Source organism: Hordeum vulgare, chromosome 1H (genome assembly GCF_904849725.1).
Source record: "Hordeum vulgare subsp. vulgare chromosome 1H, MorexV3_pseudomolecules_assembly, whole genome shotgun sequence".
In the NCBI taxonomy this organism is placed as follows: Eukaryota; Viridiplantae; Streptophyta; class Magnoliopsida; order Poales; family Poaceae; genus Hordeum; species Hordeum vulgare.
The window spans coordinates 342,114,268-342,135,115 of NC_058518.1; positions in this window are offsets into that span (position 1 = coordinate 342,114,268).

Below are 20,848 nucleotides of genomic sequence, written 5' to 3' on the forward strand. Positions count from 1 at the left end.
CCTTCCTACACATACTACCATTGCTACTATAAAAGTTGTTGAGGATCTCAAAACTTTTAGCACCCATCGCACTCCTAGTCCCAATGGACCTATTAATGGTGATGCTAATACCTCAACTATAGGAAAAGAAGGTCCTTTGAATTTAGAGACTATTGAAAGAATGAGCTTAGATGACATTACTACCACTTTAATTAATGGTAGTAACCTTGATTTTGACAATTGTAGTCTTTCCGAAGTTATCACCTTCTTGCAAAGAATGGCTAAAGATCCCCACACTAGTACACTTAATATTGCCTTCACAGAGCATATTACAAATGCTCTTATCAAAGCTAGGGAGGAGAAGCTCAAGCTAGAGACTTCTATTCCTAGAAAACTAGAAGATGGTTGGGATCCTATGGTCAAAATTAAATTGAATAATATATCTTGCTTTGCATTGTGTGATGTTGGAGCTAGTGCTACCGTTATGCCCAAAAGAATGTATGATATGCTTGATTGGAAACCATATGATCCATGTTCTTTTGATGTTCGTCTTGTTGATTCTTCCATAAAGAAACCTTTAGGGAGAATTGATGATGTTCTTACTACTGTCAATGATAATTATTTGCCCGTTAATTTTCTTATTATGGACATAGAATGTGATCCTTCATGTCCAATTATTTTGGGACGTACTTTTCTCCGCACCGTTGGTGCTATCATTGACATGAAAGAGGAAATCATCAAATTGAAATTCCCCCTTAAAAAGGGAATGGAACACTTCCCTAGAAAGAAGATTAAGTTACCTTATAAGTCAGTTACTCGGGCAAGTTATTCTTTTGGAGTTGATAATACTTGATCTTCTTGCATTATGCCTAGCTCAAAGGCATAAAAGAAAGCGCTTGTTGGGAGGCAACCCAATTTGTTTTCACTTTCAGTTTTAGTGGTATTGATGCTTGTTACTACTGTAGCAACATCATTGTATCTTTATTTTTAATCTTTGTGCCAAGTAATAGCCTCCGATTGCAAGAAAGTTCAAAAATTGTGACATGTTGTCCAGAAACAGATTCTGTCTACCTGACGGAAAAATTAGCCAAAAATCACCACATCATCTTTTTTATCTGATTTTTTAGGCATGCTCTATATAATTGCCTTTGTGGCATCTGTTCTGAGTTTTTGTATTTGAGTTGCAGAAGTGCCCCGAATAAATTATCTATTACCCACTCTTATGTTTTTCAGTGATTCTGCCATGTTTTGCGTTTTCATTGTCTTGCAAATCCTAAGCTTACTTATTATTTTCAAAAAACTTTTGGCAATCATGAGAAACAGTAGTTTTTCATGAAAATCTTTATTTCCAGTAGGTAATGAATTATTTTATTAAGGGTACTAACCACTCTAATCAACTTATGTTGAGTTTCGTATGAAGGGAGTTTTCAAGTATGCGATGTGAGATGATGACAGAAGATACAAGAGTGTCAAGAGCTCAAGCTTGGGGATGCCCCCATGCACCCCAAAAAATTTCAAGGAGACTCAAGCGTCTAAGATTGGGGGTTGCCCTGTGCATCCCCTTCTCTATTAACAATCATCAGTTCGTCCATCTCCATGCTATATTTTTATCACTTCATATGTTATGTGCTATGCTTGGAGCGTCCCGCCCTTTACTTTTTAGTTTGTTTTAGTTTTTCTTGCTGTTCATAACAAGTCGGAACCTAGCCTACCTTGTTTGGGAGAGACACACGCTCCATTCCACTCTAGAACACAACATAGGTTTTCATGCTTATCTTTTTTGTGTGTTCTTCATCTTTCTATAGCTACTATCATGTTTAGCTCTTAGTTTTCATGCTTACCTTTTTAAGAGCTTTTATTTAGGTTGCTTTTGGAACTCTCTTGAGTTATCATGCTTATCTTGTTTAGAGAGTTGGTTCGTTGCACTGAGTTTTGTGTCTTGCATGAGTAGGTAATTGAGGTTGCTATTTAAGTATAGTAGTAACTTGCAATAGTTTTGAGGTATTTATTTGAGTAATGTTTGGCCTATTGGTGCCAAGAGCTTGTTCCAATTAGTGATAGGTGTCATATTTTGGGAAATCCGTGTGTTTTTCAAAAACTAAAAATTAGTTGAGAACTGTAGCTACTAGATTGATCGCTAACCTCTGGAGGGGTTGGAATATATAGAGTACCCTCATGTTACCATGAGTCGAGGATACACAAGGATAACCAAACCCCCAAACACTCCTCCTCGCGGTACTTGTCTCTTTATGAATTTCCTAACTAGATAGAGAGTCACCGATAATAAGTGTATGAGTTCTTCGGACTAATGTGAGTATTCCATTGTTGGCACTTCCACCATCCATATTTTGCTAGCCTCTTCGGTACCATGCATTGCCCTTTCTCACATTGAGAGTTGGTGCAAAATCCGCCGGTGCATCCAAACCCATGACATGATGTGCTCTGTCATACGTAAGCCTCATTATATCTTTCCTCAAAACAACCACCATACCTACCTATTAAGGCATTTCCATAGCCTTTCCGAGATACATTGCCATGCAACATCCACCATCTCATGAGTTGATTTTCATGTCATACATGTTTTTGCTTGACCATAGAGCCGCATGATAGTTGGGCCTTGCCCCAATTATTGCTACATGACGCGCTAGTATCATTGCATATCCTGCTACACTGGAACAGGCATACATTTGCATACATCATGATAGTTTTCACTTGTCTTTATGTTGAGTACTTCTTATAAAGTTTGATGATTTTTCTTTTTATTCTTGTAAAACATAGAGTGTTACCCTTAAGAAGTGAAAAGATCCTGAAGAGGACAAATTAAAAGATCCCAAAGAGGACAAATGAGAGATAAAAAGAAAGAGCCAAAGAGGCCACACAAAAAAATAAAAAAAAGAAAAAAAAGAAAAAAAAGAGAGAAGGGGCGACTATGTGGGGACCCTTACAGTGTAGAACTATGTGGGGCCTCAAAAGAAAGATCCACACTCGTACTCCATTGCTATATTTGTACTACATAGAGATTATCATTCATGCATTACTATGTGGGGACCCTTACACTGTAGAACTTGGTTTAAATATTCCAATGATGAGCCTTCTCAAATGAGCTCTAGGTCTTCATGAGCAAACAAGTTGGATGCACCCCCACTAGTTCCATTGGAGAGCTTACCTTAGCTCATATGTGCAACAGTTACATGGCAATCCCTACTCCTCACATCATATCTATCATTTGGCTTTCTCTCGCCTATGGTTGTCCTCATTGATGTGAGCCTGTCACACCTTTTTGTCTTACTTCCCCATCATTATTCTCTTTGCCATCCTAAGTGCCAACATATCTTGCTTACGCTCATCCATTGCATGAGTGCTCAAAGTCGAAAGGGAGAGGATAATTTTGACTTGTGCCTGACTAGTAGTCTGGGGATGAGTCAAAATAAGATTCTGAAGGAGACCAAGTGTGAGGTTTAGTACATTGAGTTCTCAATTAAAAATATATATATTTTATGACCTCAACCCATCTCCCACTTCTTGCACGCAAACACCATTTGGAGACATTCGAGTCACGGATAGCGAGAGCTCTTGCACCTTTATGTTCTTACTTTGCTAATCTCAATACTAGATATAAACTCTTGCTTGTTATTGTCTTGACTTGAATTGCATATCTCACTTGCTTTACTTTGAAGTTCTTATATGTCTGTTAGCATGTCACCACAGAAATTATTGTGTTATCATTTATCTACTCGAGGACGAGCAGAAATTAAGCTTGGGAATGTTGACACGTCCCAAACGTATCTATAATTTCTCCTTGTTCCATGATCTTTTGGGTGACATTCTTATATGTTTTGCTACACTTTTATATCATTTTACACATATTTGGACTAATCTACTAACTAAGTGCACCTAGTGCCAGTTTTTGTTTGTTGATGTCTATTTTGCACGGGCTTTTACCCAATTTTCTGAAGCCCGAAAAATTCCAGGAAAAATATATGAAAAATCAGCGTAACGGAAGCTTCCAGATCATCAAAGATGGGCCACAGGGGGGACACCGGCCGTTCAGGCGACCTGCTGGCGCGGCCTACCCCCTGGCCTCGCTCGGAGACCACCTAGGTGGGCCCCACCTCCTCCGGTGCCCTCCTTTGGCAAATATTTAGTCCTCTGAGAGGAAACCCTTACACAACTTCCAGAATCGCGAATTCCTCCATCGTTCCGCCGTCGCAGCGCTTCCGCGATCGGGAGCGTCAGGAGACCTCTTCTCGGCACCTTGTCGTAGGGACGATTGACCTCCGGTAGCTTCTCCACCGCCATGGACGCATCCCGGATATGCTATGAGAAGTCCTCCTTGGACCACGGGTCGATGGCCAGTAGCTATGTGATGTCTTCTCTCCAATCTTGTGCTTCAATGGTTAGTCCTTGTGAGCTGCCCTACATGATCAAGGCATCTATGTAATTCTCTTGTTATTGCTATGCTCGGTTTGTTGGGATCCGATGGATTATGAGATTATTTTCAGATTGTTATGATTTATATATTTGATTATCCTTTTATATTATGTTTCTTAGTGATTCATGCATGTTCTCCATTGCTATTTATTGCTTTGGCCGAGTAGTAGATTGTAACTTCAAGAGGGAGCGTTATGCATGATTGTGGGTTCATGCCCCTCGATGTCTATCTTGAGTGATAGAAACATGAGACTAGGGGATGCGATGTTCCCACCAGGGATAAAACAACGGTGATTGTGACCACGGTTGCAAGGATGGTTTACCTTACGCATAGTTCGTTAATGCAGTTCTCCGTTGCTTTGATTTTACACATTGTGTGGGGCTCACAATTTAATACCGGCGAGATTTTCTAGATAGATATATCAAGGTGGATGATTAGTAAGTAGATGCTGATGAATAAACGGTCTACTTGTCTTGGCGTACTGCCCATTACTATTGAACCTCTAACTATCAAGTAGCGTAATTAGCATTGCGATGCGTTCATAATTCTGTCAATTGCCCAACTATGATTTGTTTACCCAAGCATAGTTATTTATCGTCTTTTTGGAGAGAGACATCACTAGTGAACATCATGTGACTCCGGTCCATACCACCATCATTGTTTACACCTCCACCATTTAATGCTTTCATTTACTTTTCCGTTGCTATCACCATTACTATTCCCGCTAATGTTTTGATCCTTTGCAGTCATGAAGGTGAGTGGTAGGAAGGTGGAGTGATACTTGCATTCTGTGGTGATGGACATGTATGCAAATAAACGTACTCAGATTAGATGTTCGTGTACAAGATGCAAAGAAGGAGTAACTTTGGACCCTTTTGATCGTGGCAGTTTGAAGGCCCACTTGTTGATCAATGGTTTCATGGATGGCTATACTTGGTGGAGAAGTGAAGATGATGATGAGGACGTCCACATGGTAGGGAATAACGACATGGGTCTAGACGAAGAGATGACCGATCGACAAGAAGACGATGACGCCGGAAACGACGGTTGCGAAGAGTCTGGACATGGCGGCGGGAAAGAGTCTGGACATGGAGTCGGAGAAAATTCTGGACACGGCGAAGTAGCAGAGTTCGGACATGGAGGAGAAGAGTCGATGGACACGCCGCAGACTTCGACGGTACTAAGTTCAGTCGTGCAGGACCCTCATGTTCGAGACCTCCTTCGCAAGAGTACGAATAGTGACACAGTTGGGCACAAGTTGAAGTAGACTCGAAGACTCCATTATATGACGGTTGCGATCCCGAGATTACCCGGTTAAGTTTCACGCTCGAACTTCTAAAGACGAAGGCCAAAAACAAATGGACAAACAAAAGCCTCGATGAGGACTTGAAGTATATACAAAATAAAGTTCTTCCCGCAGGGAACCTGTGTCCTACTAGTGTCGATGAGGTCAAGAAAATCGTTTGCCCTCTAGATCTGCCGCACATTAGATACCATGCATGTACCAATGATTGAATCATTTATCAGGGTGAGCACGCAAAAACTAGGTGTCCAGTGTGCAATGATTCTCGATACAAGAAGGCAGGAAAGAAAGCTCCTCAGAAAGTTGTATGGTACTTTCCGATCACTCCCCCTCTGCAGCAGTATTTCATAGATCCTAAGAAAGCAAAGCTCATGCGTTGGCACGCGGAGAGGTAGAAGCCTGATGATGGAGATGATCCGAAGCTAAGACACCTCGCAGATGATAGCCAGTGGAGAGCACTCAATGCCGAATATCGTTTTTCGGAGAAGATGCAAGGAACATCGTGCTTGGTGCGTGTATCGATGGCATGAATCCGTTTGGAACCGGAGCACCAACCATAGACATGGCCCATATTTGTATGGATGCACCCCACGAAATTAGAGCCAACAGATCTAGAGAAAGCGCGCAAGTGCTACTACAATCAACTAGGATGCATCCTCAGGGAAACCGCCAACATCAACGACAAAAAGTTAAAGAAGATACCACATATGGAGCACACGCTCCTAACAAAGTTGCACAACAGGTTCCTATTCCCCGTCCGGGATGAAAAGGTGGAACATCCGTGGAATGATGAAAACACGACAAAGATAAACAACAAGGCAATGTTGACGTTCACCGACGCCTTGTCTGCCTGGAAAGTACGGGAGAAAAAAGCCATTCTGAAGAATGAACCATGGTCCAAGATTCATGCTGACAATCCATCAATAACGGAAGAGGACTTTGAAAATTTCAAAGAGACTTGCGCTACAGAAGAAGCCCAACAAAAATCGGAGAAAATGAAGGGGCTCCAAGCCAGGAACACGCATGCCCACCGCCTCGGAAGCCGTGGTTACGAGGGGAAGAGGAGCACATGGGCCAAGGAGGATGCCGAGCGTGAAATTGGCAGAATCCCAAACCCCTTGGCGGAGTTCACCGACCCGCTGGAGCTTGACTGGATTAGGGCCAGGCACAAGTGGGACCCCGTCAAGAAGATCTTTTACACGGACCCGAAGACGAGGGAGTTCATGAGACTATGGGTAATTGTTATATTACCACCTTATATTAATTAGCTTCTAATTAATTCAACAATAAGTTTTGTCACATTTGTAAACCATCCATGTTCCTTCTGCAGAAAGATCATCACCAAAAGGCAGCTAAAAGCGACGAGTCTTCACAGTTGGCAGTGAGGCCCAAGTGGGACAACCCATTCAACCGAGCCCTAAACATACTAAAAAATGTCTCACTGGACAAACCTCCGTTGGGTGGATGTGTGCACGGCGTCGGAGATGGGGCCTCGTGGAAGAAATGCTACCATGAGAGGCCGGAGGAAATAAAGAAGAGACTGGAGCATACTGAACTGACCATCAACGAGAAGGTCGCGCGGGCGGTCGATCAGAGCAAAGAAGAGTTGACCAAGGTAGTCGACGATAAGGTCAATGTAGCTGTGGCAGCTTCCTTCGGCCAATTGGTTCCGACAGTTTTTGAGTATGTGAGGAGGAATCCAGAAGCACGGGCAGAGGACTTTCCACAACTCAGCTTCGTGAGGAGCAATTCGGCGAACATCGCACCACCAACACCTGCTCACGCAACCGCAAATGCTCGTGTATCTGGTCTCGCTCCGGTTCATAGCAGCACGTCCTCCGTCTCTAGCGTGCTCGGCGGGGCTTCGTCTTTGGCTGAGCTCGACACCATCATGGTAATTACACGTCATACACTCTTCACAAGCATATCTATATAATCTTCTGTTTCAGTTGCCTTTCGGATGTCTGACGTCGTAGTCATGTCTTCGCAGGCCGACGAAACCCCGTGCACCCTACTGTATGATATCAATGGCCAGAAGGTGGACATGGGAAAGGCAACGATCATCAAGCCGAAGGACTGCATGCTCCACAACAAACATATGCCCCATGGCATCTTCAAAGTTTGTGTGGCCAGTGTCAAAGCAGGCTTCAAGCATTTGGTTCTTCCGGCACCAGCCGGTGATAACGAGACCCCTCAACTGATTGGCGCAAGCAAGAACTGGTTCTTGCCTTGGCCAAAGACTCACCTTCATGGCGAGGCACCCGGTAGCACACCAACGATAACTCATCAACAAGGTATGAACACCACCCCACCTAGCCAATTACCTGCACCTGGCGTGGGGGGAGATAGCGGACGACACGATGAGGGAGAGCCTCGATTAGTGCGAAATGACGTTCCCCCATTGAAGAAGCAAATGATGATAATGTCATGGAGGAAGATGATGATGATGACCCTAACCAGCATATCAATACCGGCTATGACGATGCTCAGCGATATGACTCAGATTATGAGCGTTTAGATGACTTGATGATTCCTGATTTGCCGCAGCCGGAACGTCTGACGGCTGATTGCAAAAAGTCTCTCTTCATGCGATCCTCGCAGGATGCCTCTAGATGCCGCCTCTACCCAACAAGAACAACACAGGGGTCGTCCACTGATAATTAGCCTGACGACGTTGGGGGATGTGGTTAGGGAAGGTATGGCGGGCTCACTACCGCCACCCGCCAAGAAGCAAAGGAGGAGATCGGAAAAGAAAGGTTGTAAAGGCGCCAGAGCTGCTTCAAGCAGCCAGCTGCAGCCCCGGGAAGTAGACATGATACCTGTCGAAGGTGCCGAGCATTTCCATGTCGCCGACCACCCTATCCTACCTCAGAAAGCGGTAGAGAGCATAATGAACAATGATCTAAGGAGACTCCATGATGATGTGCTGGCCACGGAGAAGAGACTTCTCAGCTCGGAAAAACCAGGATACTAGCTTTACCCGGTTCAGGTTCCTGGTGCGAGTGGATACGTCGACACATTGCCCGCGGACAAGTTAATCCTGCGATTTGACTACATCTACGACATGTTCCACATGACCAAGATGGATTTTCAGTTCATCCTCCTGTATGCGCTACATTTCAACTACATCATCAGGCGCGAGAACATAGAATATATGTGCGTCGCGGACCCATCCTATATGCATGAGAGCTTGTTGGCAGAGTGCCAAGAGCACCGGGACTCTGCGAGCAAGTACATCAGCGACTTCATGCTCGCTTATAAGGACAAGAAAATGATTCTCCTGCCTTATCAACCCACGTAAGTTATCCGCGGATATCCTTCCGTAAATTTTGATCATTCCTTTGCAAGCATGGAGGCTAATCTGAGCTCTTCTTATTTTGCACAATGGGGGGTGCCGTCCTCATTTGTCTGTACCCTCAATACTCCTATGCTCTGTACATGGACTCATCGATGAACATCAAGAAGAAGGATTACACGCACATAAAGAATGTTCTCGATAGTTCCATTTTCACCTACAACCTTACTGCTGGATATATCAAGGTGAAAAAGTATAGGAAAAACGCATAGGCTTTTGGCCATAAGACCAACTTCTGGTGCATCCAGCAACCAAATGGTAGTAGGGTTGATGGATTCGACCTCATGCATCACATGATCGAATTCAGAAGAGATAGACAACGCCTTCGCGTGTCATCTAATTCTGGTGATGCCGAGATTCTCAGCTTGGCCACAAGCATAGGAAGCACACAAGATCATCGAATCCGAGCTGAGTTTTATCATATCCAGTGTGAACTTGCCCAGGTTATCATGAAGCAGATCGTCGAACAAGGAGGGGTGTTTTACCATGGGCCAATGAGGCGGGAGACTGTCCGAGATTTGGTAGTCGCTCAGGATCTGGACATGAATCCTTTCAAGAAGCTCGGGTGCTTCATGCGTGAATATGAAGATTGGAACTTCGACATGGACTAGTGATTGACGATAACAAAGTGTGTGTTGAATTATAATTAATACTACTAGTCTTTATATGAACTACCATACATCGCTCTAGTTAATTAGTTCATGTATGAGGAACGTTGTCATTTATATATGTTTACTTCTTGTGTTTCTCAAGTACATTATGTTGCATATTATATATCGTTGAATTAATCAACTTACGATGCAGGTACATAGATCGGAGATGGCGAAGGACTGCTACGTTGTATTCATTGGGAGGGTTCCAGGAGTGTACGACCACTAGCCAGACGCTCAGGCCCAGGTGGAAAGGTGCCCGGGCGCTAGCCACACAGGGTTCGACGGCATAGCCGAAGCGGGAATGAGTTACCTAAGGTGTATGCTACGGCAAGAGACGGAGCAAAACCGGTGCCTTAAGAAGTACTACATAGTCGTGCTCTTGCTCATGTTGATCGCTCTTCTCTTCTACATGATGGTTTGGATAGGGATGATGAAATTTGTGGGTGTGCCATGACTTGTGTGTATCACTATTTTCGAGATATGATGATATTTGTGTTGGATAATGATGATGATGATGATGATGATGGTATAAATGGAGAGACTGCTTTATGTGTATGATGTGATGAAAATAATGCATGTTTATTGTGATATGATGAAACCACTGTATAGAGCATGCACAAATACGTAGGGGGGACATAAATACGACGAGAATTTAATATTGAAAGCAGGAATATTAGCAGTAGCGCTGGAATATTAGCAGTAGCGCTGGCTTAGGACTAGCGCTTTATTTATTCCAACGCTACTGCTAATGTGTATACCAGTAGCGCTTTTATTTTCAGCGCCGCTGCTAACAGATTAGCTGTAGCGCGACTGCAGTAGCGCTGGCACCAGCGCTATTAGTAAGGGAAAAAACCAGCGCTACTGCTAACATTTCTCCTACTAGTGTATGGTTATAGAAATTTTCATGTTACTCACTTACCTCTCTTGATATTCAAATTGTTAATGCTTCATTCTTCCTACTTGATTATGCCAGATACTTCTTGTCTTGATAATCGTTTGATTGTAAAAGTCCTATGCATAGGAAGTATGTTAGACTTAAATGCTCTTGCCACATGTTTTATGATGCTCTCTTTGTGATTCAGTTCTTCTCTTTTATGCGATCATCATTGTAATTGAAAGCCTATCTTAATGGCTATAAAGTAAGAGCTTGTTGGGAGACAACCTAATAGTTACCATTTATTTCTGTTAGTTTGTGATAACATGATCATTGCCTCTTTAATGATTGTGTTTGTATGTTTTAGTTCGTGTTTTTGCCAAGTAAATCCTTTGGATGATTTGCATGATGAGTAGAATTGATATGATGCAAAAAAATGAAACTTTGATGCCCAGTGCATAATTTCTTTGATTTTATTGGAAAGCCTTTTTAATCTAATTTTTTTACATGGTACTTCTATACAAATTCCTCCGGTCATCTTTAGTTTTCCAAATTTTTGTAGTTAAATAAGTATAGGTTCATTGCAGATTACTCTAGACTGTTTTGTTTCAGTCAGATTCTGTTTTTGCCTGCGTAGTTTGCTTGTTTTAATAATGTTATGGATTGTATCAAAGGTTATAAGACATGGAGGAGTTAACATACAGTACCCTATGCTAAAATAAAATAAGAATCAACTTATAACAGCACCTAAAAGTATATGGTATGTTGCTTATACTAACGGATCTCACAAAGTTTTGTTGAGTTTTGTTTGATTGAAGTTTTCAAGTTTTCGGTATTATCCCAATGGACAAAGGATTTAGGAGCAGAAAAATCCTAAGCTTTGGGTTTCCCAAGGCACCCAAAGGTAATATTATAGGAATACTCAAGCATCTAAGCTTGGGGATGCCCCGAAAGGCATCCCCTCTTTTCGTCTCAATCCATCGGTAAGTTACTTGGAGCTATATTTTTATTCACATGATATGAGTTTTTCTTGGAGCGTCGTTTGATTTTGCTTTCTTTTACTTTTGGTTTTATTTGCTGGACACACCTATTTGATAGAGATACCACATCATCACAATTTTTTAGAATACTCTATGTGCTTCAGTTATATCTTTTGAGCTTAGCAGTTGCTCTAGTACATCACTTAAATCCTTTTGAGCACGGTGGCGTGTAGATTTTATAGAAATACTATGCTCTCGTTCTTCACTTATATTTGTTTGTGAGATGGAAAAATAGTGACAGTAATTTGCATGGGTCATAGGACTAGATAAAAAATAATGGGTATGCAATGAGTGATAACTAAAACCATCATGTAGCACATATAGAGAAATTGTGAATTAATGATATTGGTGTGGTGATATGGAAAAGGTTTGAGTGCATGATTATTAATTAAGAAAGGTGTCAATATTAAGATATGTTGCACTTCATTTTCATCTTAAAATTAAAAGGGCATGGTGATGATGTGTGACCATTTATATTCCTCGTTGAAATCCTAGTGTTGTTTTGAGTCGGAGTCGCGCGATGGCTAATTCCTACAAACCCTCTCGCTCGGGGCATGCGAGTATTACTTTTATTTGGGATAAAACTAATAAAATTTTTAAATAAGTATATTAGTTCTTCATGACTAATGTGACACCATGGACATACGCTATCTCATCTCCTCATATTTGCTAGGCTCTTCTGTATCGTGCATTGCCCGTTCTCAGCTTGAGGATCGGTGCAACTTTCGCAGGTGCATGCAAACCCCATGACATGGCAAGCTTTGTTGCACAGAAACCTTTTTTATATACTCCTCAAAAAATCCATCATACCTACCTATCATGGCATTTACATAGCCATTCCGAGATATATTGTCATACAAATGCCATCGTCGCTTCACATGCCTAGTTCGTTCATCATCATAATGCTTTGCATGATCATACAGAGCTGACATAGCATTTGTGGCAAAGCCACCATTCATAATTTTTTTTAACATGCCACGCTAGGTATTTGCACATCCTAGTACACTACCATAGGCATCCATACATAGTCATGTCATCCTATCAATTTTCATATTGCGTTGTAAGTAAATAAAAGTATGATGGTCATCATTATTAGAGCATTGTACCACTAAATAAATAAAAGTGGGGGAGGCCAAATGAGCCCACCATAATAAAAAAATGAAAAAATGAAAAAAATGAATGAGATAAAAAGAGAGAAGGGACTTTGCTACTATCCTTTACCACACTTGTACCTCAAAGTGGCACCTTGTTCTTCATATAGGGAGTCTCAAGTTATATCATTCATATGCTAGTGGGAATCACTTTTTCATAAACTTGGTTTGCATATTCCAATGACGGGCTTCCTCAAAAGCCCGAGGTTGTCATGAGCAAGCAAGTTGGATGCACACCCCACTTAGCTTCAGTGGAGCGCTCATACACTTATATCTCTTGTGCATCATTTGCATGGCAGTCCCTACTCCTTGCATCGATATCTATCGAATGGCATCTCCATAACTCGTTAGTATGCCCACTTGATGTCAGACTATCTTCTCCACTTTTACCCCATTCAAACCTACCACCATATTATATTCCACCTTTATGCTATGTCCAATGGTTCACGCTCATGTATTGTGTTAATAATAAAAGTTGGATGCATATTGAAAAAGTATGATCCAATTGCCTGATTTGGACAGCGTGGTGCTTAATATTTGTATTAATGTGGTGAAGTGGAGCAATTCCTTGCTAATGTAATAAAGATGTATGGGCGTAAAACAATCTTTGAGGATGGTATACTTCAGAAAATTAATGATTTGTTGTTTATACCTATATGTATTGTTGTATTAATATTTATTAATTCATCATTTCTCAATGAGCATGCATGCATAAGGTTAGATCATGGATAGCATGTCACATCAAAAATTCTATTTTTATCATTTACCTACTCGAGGATGAGCAGGAATTAAGCTTGGGGATGCTTGATACATGTCCAACGTATCTATAATTTTTTATTATTCCATGCTGATATATTATCATTATAGAATACATTTGGGGTATTTATTTACCAATTTATATTATTCTTGAGCACTAACCTATTGACCCAGTGCCCAATGCCAGTTGTTGTTTTCTGCGTGTTTTTCACTTTTCAGATTTTCGATACCAAACTAAGTCCAATTGCCCTAAAACTTTTTGGTGATTTTTTTGGACCAAAAGAAGACCAACAAGCATCGGAAGAAGGCTCGAGGATTCACGAGGGGCCCACAAGCCAACACGGCGTGGCCTGGGGGGTCGTGCCCGAATGTCTTGTGCCTCCCTCATGGACCTCCCGACTCTATGCTCTCGCTTATAAATTCTCATCTACCCTAAACACATCAGACGGAGTCCTTATACACTTTTTACGCTACCGCAAGTCTCTATTCCGACGGAACGACATCTCAAGCTCCGTTCCGGGACCCTGTTAGAGGGGGTCAATCATGAAGGGCCTCTTCATCAATCTTGCTGCCCTCATGATGATTTGTGAGTAGTGCACCATTGACCTACGGATCCATAGCCCATACCTGGATGGCAATCTCTCTCTCTCTCGCTTTGATCTTCAATACAATGATCATCACATCTTTGCTTTGATTCATATAATGTTATTACTTTTGTGCGGTGCGCTTGTTGGGATCCGATGAATTGTGGGTTTTTGTTCAGATTATTAATGATAAATATTTGAGTCTCCTTTGAATACTTATATGATTCTTATGTGCATGATTATGATAGCTTTGTAATTCTTTCTAATATATTGAAATATTTTGGCCAACTAGATTGACATTTCTTCGGTGAGAGAGGTGCATTGTGGTAGGTTCAACCTGGCGAATTTCTATATCCCAGTGACACAAGGGGACAAGATGTGTCTTTGTATGGCTGCTACTAAGGATAAAACAATGGGGTTTATTCATATTTATTGAGTTTACTTTTTCTACATCATGTCATTGTTCTGCATGTATTACTACATTTTACTTAATACTCTAGATGCATGCTAGATAGCGGTCAATGAATGGGGTAACAGTAATAGGTGCAGGCAGGAGTCGGCCTATTTTTTTATGGATGTGATGGCTATATACACATGATCATTTCCGTGAATATCGCATAACTATCCGCTTTTCTGTCAATTGCCCAACAGTAATTGTTTTACCCACCGTATGTTATTTTCATGAGAGATGCCATTAGGGAAAACTATGGCCCCAAGGTCTATTCACTACATATTGATAAAACTTTCATTACCTTTTTGCCATTTAGTTGTGTTTATTTTATCTTGATATCTACAATTAACTACACACCGCACTTGCTCGCAAATAACAACACAAGAGGATTGGCAACCCTCTTTCCCGCATTGGGTGCAAGTTGTTTGTTCTTTTCTGTGCACGCGCCGAAGAAGGTTGTGGTTGATATTCCTATTGGTTCGATAAACCCCGGTTTCATAACTAAGGGAAATACTTACCCGCATTATGCTACGATAACCCATTTCTCTTCATGGAAAACCCAAGCAATTCAGTTACTAAGTATCACTTGTCCTCAAGCAATTCAGTTGATAAACTGAAAGTGATAAAGAAAAATTTAACAAACTCTTTTGTTCCCATTGCCATATATATGCTTAGCTAGTGTTCAGGTTTTCAGCATAAATCATAAATAACCATATCAATTATGACAATAAACATCATATTCACTCATGGAAATACGTAACCAACTAGTAAGCAATAATAAGATATCTCACATGCCAACTTTGTCAAGACAATTACAATATAATATGATGACATGGTATGTCGCTAGCCCTTTCTGAGACTGGAAAAGAGGGCACATATATATGAGATTCAAGTAGCGACTAAACATTAGAACTTAGGGTAGCAGAGATCCAATCTTGTTCATATTCAACATTAACTAGACTCAATAGATAAAAAATGACATTAGTGCTCTCTAGTCTGGTGCTTTTAGTAAGAAGATGATGACTCACGAACTACATAAAAGTAAGTAGAGAGGCCCTTCATACAGGGAAGCATTGATTTGCAGAGGTGCGGGAGCTCAAATTTTAAAACAGAGTTGAAATTGTAATTTTGGGTGGTGCATGATACGTCTCCAACGTATCTATAATTTTATATTATTCCATGCTATTATATTATCTATTTCGGATGTTTTATATGCATTAATATGTTGTTTATATTATTTTTGGGACTAACCTATTAATCTAGAGCCTGGTGCGAGTTTCTGTTTTTTTTTCTTGTTTTGGGGCATAGCAAATAAGGAATATTAAATGGAGTACAAACGGAATAAAATCTCCAGAATGATTTTTTCTGGAACGAAAGAGACGTGTCAAAGTTGGAGAAGGGGGCAGGGCACCTGCCGGGAGGCCACAAGCCTGCAGGGCGCGACCAGGGGGGTACGCCGCGCCCCTGGCTTGTGGGTCCCCTACAGGCCTCCTAACCCTAATCTTTGTCCTATAAATTCCCAAATATTCCCCCATTATCGAAGCTACACCAAAAAAATACTTGTCCGACGCCGGAAGCCTCTCTTTCTGAGAGATCCAATCTGGGAGCCTTTTCTGGTAATGTGCCGGAGGGGGATTCGATCACGGAGGGCATCTACATCAACTCCATTGCCTCTCCAATGATGCGTGAGTAGTTTACCACAGACCTACGGGTCCATAACTAGTAGCTAGATGGATTCTTCTCTCTCTCTTTGTTCTTCAATACCATGTTCTCCATGATCTTCATGCAGATCTATCCGATGTAATACTCTTTTGTGGTGTGTTTGTCAAGATCCGATGAATTGTGAGTTTATGTTCAGATTATCTATGAGTATTATTTGAATCTCTTCTGAATTCTTATAGGCATGATTTCGTATCTTTGCAAGTGGTAACTCTTGCAATGGGAGAAGTGCTTCATTTTGGGTTCAATCTTGCGGTGTTCTCACCCAGTGACAAAGTAGGGGTAGCGAGGCACGTATTGTATTGCTGCCATCAAGGATAAAAAGATGGGGTTTTCATCACATTGCTTGATATTATCCCTCTACATCATGTCATCTTACTTAACGCGTTACTCTGTTCTTCGTGAACTTAATACAAAAGATGCAGGCAGGAGTTGGTCCATGTGTGGAGTAATAGTAGTAGATGCAAAATCGTTTCAGTCTACGTGACACGGACATGATGCATATATGCATAATCATTGCCTTAGATATCTTCATGAATATTCGCTTTTCTATCGATTGCTCGACAGTAATTTTTTCACCCACCGTATTATTTTCCTTCGTGAGAGAAGTATCTAGTGAAACCTATGGCCCCCGGGTCTATTTTCCATATTATATTTTGAGATCTACAAACCAAAAATATATTGCTGCACTTATTTACTTTGTTTTACTTTTAGTCTTTTATATCTATCTCTATCAGATCTCATCCTTGCAAATAACCATGAAGGAATTGAGAACCCCTTTGTTGCGTTGGGTGCAATAGTTTGATTGTTTGTGTAGGTGCTAACATTGGGGCTTGCTTGTTGCTCCTACTGGATTGATACCTTGGTTCTCAACAAACTGAGGGAAATACTTATCTACTTTGCTGCATCACCCTTTCCTCTTTAAGGGAAAACCAACGGAAGCTCAAGAAGTAGCAAGAAAGGATTTCTAGCGCCGTTTCCGGGGAGGATACATAGTAAGACAACACAAGAACAATCCCATCAACTTGCAAATTTCTATCGCCGTTGCGAGGGAGGATACATAGAAATATCAGCCCTACCAAGTACCCATCACAAACTCATCTCTTGCATTTACTTTATTTGCCATTTGCCTCTCGTTTTCCTCTCCCCCACTTCACCAATTTGCCTTTTTATTTGCCCTTCTTCCCTCTAGTTTTTGTTTGCTTGCTTGTGTGTGGATTACTTGATATTTCACGATGAGTCAAGATAATACCAAGTTGTGTGATTTCTCCAATACTAATAATAATGATTTTATTTGTACTCCGATTGCTCCTGCCACTAGTGCGGAATCATATGAAATTAATTCCGCTTTGCTTAATCATTTTATGAAAGAACAATTTTCTGGCCTTCCTAGCGAAGATGCCGCATCCCATCCATATACTTTTGTTGTGTTGTGTGATATGCAAAAGAAGAAAGACGAAGATATTGAAAATTGTTAAATTGAAGCCATTTCCTTTCTAATTACGGGGCCGTGCTAAAACTTGGTTTTCATCTTTGCCTAAAAATAGTATTGATTCATGGAATAAGTGTAAATATGCTTTTATTTCCAAGTACTTTCCGCCCACTAAGATCATCTCCCTTAGGAACGATATAAAGAATTTTAAGCAACTTGATCATGAGCATGTTGCACAATCTTGGGAGAGGATGAAATTAATGATTAGGAATTGCCCCCGCATGGATTGAGTTTATGGATGAGTATACAATTTTTTATGCGGGATTGAATTTTTCTTCTAGAAATATTTTAGATTCCGCCGCGGGGGGTAATTTTTATGGAAATCACATTAGGAGAAGCTACTAAACTCCTAGATAATATTATGGCAAATTACTCTCAATGGCATACCGAAAGATCTCCTACTAGTAAAAAAGTGAATCCTATAGAAGAACTAAATACTTTAAGTGATAAGATGGATGAATTGATGAAATTGTTTTCTAGTAAAAGTGCTCTTGATCCCAATGATATGCCTTTGTCTTCTTTGATTGGAAATAATACTGAATCTATGGATGTGAATTTTGTTGGTAGGAACAATTTTGGTAATAACGCATATAGAGGTAATTTCAATCCGAGGCCATTTCCTAGTAATTCCTCTCATAGTTATGGTAATTCCTACAACAATTCTTATGGAAATTATAATAAGATGCCCTCTGATCTTGAGAATATTATTAAAGAATTTTTTTAGCTCGCAAAAGGGTTTGAATGCTATGATTGAAGAAAAATTGCTCAAGATTGATGATTTGGCTAGGAATGTTGGTAGAATTTCTCTTGAGGTTGATTATTTGAAAATTAGAAATATTCCAACCAAGCATGGTATTAATGAGTCTTTAAAAGCTATGAGAATTTCTTTTGATGAGTGTAGGTAAAGAACGGCTAGAATACGTGCTAAGCGTGAATGGCTTGAAAAGGTGTTTTCTCGTGATAATAATGCTGAAGATCTTAAAGTGATTGGTGTGAATCCTATTGAATGTTTGTTTTCTAATATAAATCTTTAGAAAGATGGGATTGGTGATGAGTCAACTTTAGCTAAAAGGCATCCCAATGATTCTGAGTTTATATATCTCAATGCTAAGAATGATAAAAGTGGGATTGAAGAGGTCATGTCGGGACCCCGATCCTAAGTCATAAGAACCCAGCCTGTAACACATCACATCACTTTGCAGCCTCACGCACGGTAAACTCCACGGCTGCCACCATACCTTGGTCGGGACCGTTTGCGTCTTTTGGCTCATGTATATGAATATGTTGCTAGCGTTCAAACGACAAAGAACCCGGGTCGACATGACTAGTTATAAACCCAAGCGGTACATCCGTACAGGGACAGGCATACATAACCCAGCAAAGCAGGTGTCGGTCATCAGCGTGTGTAGACGAGTCGTAGCAAGCTACAAGGAATCCATTACACCGCGTGACATTTACCCGAGGGGACAGACACAACAGCAAAGAAGGATACATGCCAGTCAATAATGTGTTCCGAGCAGTAGCAAGCTACCAAGGCCCGATGGAATGACAAAGAGGCATTTCCCTGTAAAGAGTACTACTAAAGGCAAACAACTAGGTGTCGAATCGCACACCTATAATGCATTTCAAACATACACACATTATGCACGATATGTGTAGATACAACATGGCATCACAACATAACTCTTATGACTCAAGCATTTATTAAAGACTCATAAGAGTCAACATAGTATGATATTACAAACAGGGGTCTCGTGACCCGACACTCAAGTCATACAAACCACAAGCGGAAGCAAATCATTTCCGGGTACAGACATCTACTAAAAGTGGCTGGAAGAGCCTGAAAAGCTACTACGACCCTACCAAAGGAGCCAGACCTCTGTCTGGGATTCCCAAGCTATTACGGTCAACATCGAACACATCGCGTAGAACCTTTTAATGAGTCTAAGTCTTCTCTGAAAAAACATAAATAAAGCAACCGTGAGTACAAAGGTACTCAGCAAGTCTTACATCAGAACTATCTACATATGCATCATGTTTCAATGAAAGGATTGTGGGGTTTGATTGCAGCAAGCCAGCTTTGACTCTTGGCTAACCTGTACTACGACTACAAGTTCTTTCTTTGAGGTGGGATAACGCACACGAGTCCACATATTCACCAATTCAATACACCACTATGGATCCACTCTCGTCTCCCTACGAGAAGGCCTTCCATAGCACTCACACTTATCTTGCATGTTTTAGAGTATCCATTTACATTGTCTATGTACCACGTAATGTTTCCAAGTAGTCCATAACCGAGGACGCGGCTATTCGAACAGATTAAATCACCCTGCAGGCGTATACTTCTTCACACATGCTCTCACCACTTAGCACCATATGCACGTCATGCATCTCGTCAACCTTCAAGCGGAAGCACTGGCGTGGGTGTCGGCCACGACCATTAACCACACAAGACCCTAGTCCAGGTTTATCGCCTATTTGAGACTAAACCCGCAAGGAAGTCCGGCCGAGGTTTCCTCTATGGCCCCAAACGAGGTGCGCAGGGTTCCCAAGCCCACCATCCTGGTGCCACTTGGTACACCGTGCCACTGTGTATCTACCGTAGTGAAGCCTACCCCGTCGGGCAGAGCTAAACACGGTCGCCAACACTTTTCCTACAAACACCAGAAACTAATTGCAACTCCTGGACACAGAACTAGGCAATTAATAAGCCGAGCGGGGTCATATTTCAGGGCCCAATGCATGGTAGTATCTTGTCTTGGATAACATACACAGAACTCAGTTCTTAAGGATGCTCCCAATGAGACAACCCGCCATGTACTCCTACATGGCCTCTCATCGCTACCTTTACCAAATCAGATTCACACCTTTACTCTCACACTGTAGGACGTGAACACAACAATTCCGATTCATCATCCAGACGGATCAGACCCGACATGACTCTAAGCATAGCAGGCATTGTAAACAAGCATGGATGAGTAAGCACATCAAGGCTCAAGCAGTTGCTACTCATGCTAAGTGGTTTCAACTATTTACTGTGACAAAATTAGGTCATG